The sequence below is a fragment of the Octodon degus genome, unplaced genomic scaffold (assembly GCF_000260255.1).
Source record: "Octodon degus isolate 3935 unplaced genomic scaffold, OctDeg1.0 scaffold00239, whole genome shotgun sequence".
Lineage (NCBI taxonomy): Eukaryota > Metazoa > Chordata > Mammalia > Rodentia > Octodontidae > Octodon > Octodon degus.
In genome coordinates, this window is record NW_004524815.1 from 1,018,394 (window position 1) to 1,023,621 (window position 5,228).

Below are 5,228 nucleotides of genomic sequence, written 5' to 3' on the forward strand. Positions count from 1 at the left end.
GTGAAAGAGACCAGTGTGCCTCACGCACGCTGTTCTGGGAGATCATAGACTGTCACAACTGAGGGAATTTGGTGGCAGTTTCTCCTACCATCTCCCAGGCTCCAGGCTCCTCACGGGCCCCTGCTGACTTCTGCCTGGGTGACAAGACCTCAGCTGGCCTCAGCTCGCTGGGCTCCACTGGGTCTCGCATGGACTGGCAAAGCACACGAGAGCCACATGCATCTAGCTGCCCAGGTTGACCCACCTGAGGTCACCTTCCATGCCTGAGCCTCCAAAACCAGTCCCGGTCCTCCTGGACCCTAGTTAGCAGCTTTTCACAGATTTCGGCTTTGACCAATCCCCTTAGCAGACCTTTGTAATACATCGTATGTTTCAATCATGATGAGACTTGGGTTTCTGGGTGGCAGAGATGGTTTGGGGATGTGTTTCATTTTACAGGGCCTTCTCTGGCTTTCTTTTATCCTTCCATTCTCCCAGCACAGTCAGAGGGCGCTGCCAGTCGGGTGATCAGTTTCAAGCGTCTAGACATCGCCCAAAGGCATGACCATGCGGGCCTCCTAAATGACCTCCCGGCTTCTGCTCTTTCTCCTGTAACCTGTGCTTCAGCCAGCAGCAAGGTCAATCTGACGATGGCGTACCTAATGCAATGTCCCTATTCATCCAACAATGGCTCCCTGTCACACCTAGAATAAAATCCAACCCCCACCAAGGTCCTGGCATGGTCACAGATCCAAGTGGTGACTAACTGGGTCTCGTTCCACCCCTCTATCCTGCTTTCTGGTTTTTAAAAAACACAAGAGACCGTAGTTTACCACCTCATACAAAGAGTTCTTTTGACTCAGGTTTTACACCTGGTCTAATGCTCCATCCTGTTTTCGTTTCCTTTTATTTGGTACAGGGTCTCACTGCACAGCTCAGACTCACAGTGATCCTCCTGTCTCAGCCTCCCCAGCACTGGGATTACAGGTGCATGCCACCACACCCAGACTCCTTGGCCTGCTCAGTGCAGCCAGGAGTGGGGCCAGTGCAGCATGTGATACAGGGAATCAAACCTGGGTCTTTGAGCTTGCCGGGCAGGTGTTTATGCCACTCAGCTATCTCCCCAGCCCCTGCTTTATTTTTCTGATGCCTCTTATACCATAGAGAAGTTCCCTAACCTGGGCTCCCTTGCGTATCCTCTACTTCCCTACACACAGCAGGATGCAACTTCCTTAGGCCCAGATCTGCCCCTCCCGTTTCTCTGTTTTCCATGCTTACAGTGGTGCACTTCACCTGCTTGGCACTAACGACATCTGTTGAGTCATGTAGAAAGAGAAGGTCACAGGATTTGCACGGAACGTGTTGAGCCATCTGAGGTGCTGCATCTCGGCTCCATTCTGCTTCAGAGGCTGAGCAGGAAGATTACCCCAGCCCAGGAGTTTCAGACAAGTTTGAGATAAACCTGACAAATGCAGTAAGATGCCACCTCTAAAATATATAGAGAGAGCTTTTAGTGCAGAATCACTGACAATTTGTCTTTCCTAAAGAATATTTTCCTAAGGAAATTTTCTCATTTGGGGTCTTATCAAATTCAAGTCCTTTCCAGCACTGGTGATGGAGTGCCAAAACCCTACACTCAAGCTGGTTTATGTGAATTCTAGCTTCAACAATTAGTGACGTGACAACAGCCGTTACTCAGCACCTCCGAGCCTCAGGTTCCCTGTCTGTAAGGGGAGGAACCAGCATAATTCTGCAGCAGGATTCTGTGCAAATTGAACAGGACACCACATGTGAAACTGCCCAGCCTAGAGTTTTGGAGCAGTGAGCCCTTGAGGAGCCTTGCCGCATGTCTGCTGCTGGTCTTGTGCTCCCAGCGGGAACCCACAGAAGGTAAAAGGTGGATTTCTCCATCAGAATCCTTGAAGTCGGTTCCCATTCACTCTGTGAAGGGCTGAATGTATCCCAGTTCCCAGCACCTGCTACACAAAAGTAAATACAGTTGCCTTTAGGCAGCTCATAACCTGGAGAAACAAATGACACGTTATCAGTTAGCACATAGGACCGAGCATGGAGCTGCGTGTTGGCTGAGGGAAGGAAAGAGAGAGGGCTCTAAGTAACTGGGGGTATGCAAGATAAAGATGCATGAAAGGAAAGAAGAAAGGGAGGGGATGGAGAGGGAGGGCGGATGGACCAGAGGGGAGAGAGGAGAGGGAGGATGTTGGACATTGGGCAGCAAGACCACTGTCGCAAGTGGAGCAGCTGGTGCCTAGTGGCAGTAACACAGACCCAAGTTTTACTCCCTCTGGGAAGGTTAAGATTTTTTTTTCTTTTTCTTTTTTTTTTAGAACCAGGGATTGAACTCAGGCCCTTGCGCTTGCCAGGGAAGCGTTTATTCCACTGAGCCATCTCCCCAGGCTGGTTAAGACTTTTTTCAGCAGAGATTACCAAATAAACCTTTTTTTCCCAACTGCATCTCCAGGGCTGGCACCTCAGATTCTCAGGGAAAAAGAGCAGGGATCCCTTTTGCCCTGCTATAAATTCACAGACTAGGAGACACCTCAACCAGTCAGCCTGCGCCACCTGTGGAGAGAGGCTTCCAGAGGACTGTGGTGGGAGTTATGCAAAGAGAATCGCATTCCCAGCCTCAGCACAGCGAGTGCAGGGGCAGGAGAGCAGAGGGAGCGAGAACGGGCCCAGCATGCTCCGCGCTGGCCAAGGCCCAGCTCCCCGCCATGGGACAGACCTGCAGTAAGGGAGAGGGGGGTGAGAAACAAAGCATAGGAACAAGTAAGTGAATGACTCAACCAACAGCGTGCGCTCTTGTGGCAGTACATGGCATATTTGTTCAGCGCCTGCTCCTGGGTTGTGACATTGGCATAGATTTCCTGGCACTCCTTGATATTTTTTTGTCTTGTTTTTGTTTTTGAGGGGTTTGTTTGAGAGGTGTGTATCTGGAAATTTTTGTTTTTTACTTTTATTTTGAAGTAGTTATATAGTCACAGCAGACTCCAAAGGCAGAGCAGAGAACTGCGAAGCCTCCTCTCAGGTCTTCCTCAGTGGTTCCGTCTGAGATAATTGTAGTGGGGCACCAATCTCGGGGATTTTAAGTGGGTGCCGGGTGTGTCTGCACCGCCATGTCTTTCCTCGTTTGCGTAGATTCCTGTAGTCAAGACGTAGAACATTCATTCGCAGGCCACAGACCCTCACAGGATCCCTTAAGAACAGACCAAACACGCCACACCTACCACTTCTTACTCCTCACAGTTGCTAGACTGTGCCCAGCGCCACCGCTGTGTCGCTTTGAATATGTAATTCAACTGACAGTAGCACAAGGACCTTTGGAAATCAGCCTTTACTGTCACTCAGCACAATCGAAGCTGCTGCCAGCACCAGAACTCTCTATCTCTGAGTACTACCTGAGAGCGAAGATGATCCCTGTTCGGTCACCCAATGCCTGTTCCTGCGGATTTGCACTCAGAATTTAGAGCTTCCTGAGGATTTAGAGTTTGAAGCTCTTACAAGTGAAGCTATTATGAAAATTGGTTGCACATTTTGTGTGGGTGTAAATCTTGTGCAAACATAATTGTTTAAGAGTTAGTAGACTGGATGGGACTGGACAGTAGCTGAATGTTGAGATTTTAAGAAAATATCAAACTGTTTTTCCAAAGTGACTATGCCCTTTTAGAGACATTGAAACCTAATACCTACGTTTTTGTGTTATCTTCCCTTCTGAAATTTGCAAAGTTGTATATTTTGCGCTTAAGTATATGAGCTGTTTTCAATAAATTTTACATACAGCATCCAGCCTAGATGAGTTCCTTTTTCCTACAGAGCCAGTAATCCCAACATTATTAGTTGAAATGTTTTGCACCCGTATAAAAAAGCAGTGGCTTACTTCTGGACCTCTCACTGTGCTTTAGTTTGGGTCGACCTAGGCTGCGATGGCCCCATTGATTGGTGCAGCTAAAGGATACATCTTGGTCTTCATCAACAGGAAATCTTGATGCAAAATGTAGTGGAATTCTTTCTTAAGTGTTTCTTTTAGATATTCTAACAAGTTTTCATTTGCATATAACCTGGGCTGCAGCTAAAACGTCTTGCAACTATTGTCATACCTGGATTTCTAAGGGCACTGAAATTTAATTGCATTCAGTCTTATAATCCATAAATCCAAATGTTCATTTACTTAGAACTTTTATTTCTACAGCAAATATAAAAGTATAAAAAGTATAAATCCTCAGTGATTTATACTTTTAGCGTGACAATTCAATACAGATTTTCTAAGATTTACATTTGAATACTTCAGTTTTTCATTGATGGGAGACGATGTATTTTAATTTTTGTTCTCAAATTGAGTTGCTAGAATAAAAATAGAGGTGTGGCTGAAAACTTTGATGAATGCTTACAGCTGTAGTGCCATGAATCTCTCTCAAAACACGCCCCTCATTTTGAACATAGTTGTCCTCTTATTGCCACTTCCTGAAGCAGCTCTAGATGTCCTCTGTGGAGAGGGTCTTCAGCTGCCTTAGCCCGCCTGCCCAGATGTCCTGAGTCCACTCAAGGCGTTCAGCTTTATGCCTGCTTTGACTTGGAGAAAGAGCTGGAGGTCACGTCCTACGAGATCCAGCTACTGAGGTGACATGGATGCACCGTCATGTTTTCACAGTCCCACCTCTCCGTCACCAGACAGTAACATTCACCACATTTTTGATCCTTCCTCATAAAGACACTCAGGAATGAGGACTACTGGGACTACTTCAGAACGTGGGGAAATGGTGGAATAATTGTGTTCAAACTAAAGGGGAGTATTTAGAGGGAGTGTTAAAGTTGGTGTGTCTTTTACTATAATAATTTTTATTTGAACATTCATAATATTTAAAAGTGGTGCCTAGTAGTAGTGATACCATAATGCTCATCTTGCCTTCTCGACTTTGCTGAAGCCACTGATTACTTTTAGAAGATTTTGGTAGCACCCAATGAATCTTCTACATAGTCCATCATGGCTTCTGCAAAGAGCAACAGCTATACTTCCTCCTTTTTGACACGTGTGACTTCAATTCCATTTCTTTACTTATCCCCCTGGCTCAGTCGCTTTTTTTTCAATGCTGAGACAAAACACCCAGCACTGAAAGTTACAGAGAAAAGTCCTACTCAGATCACAGTATGCAGAGCTTTCAGTCCTTAATGTGCTGGCTCCAAGGCGGAGTTGCATGTGGGGCAAACATTCATGGCAGCAGAAGATGCCAAAA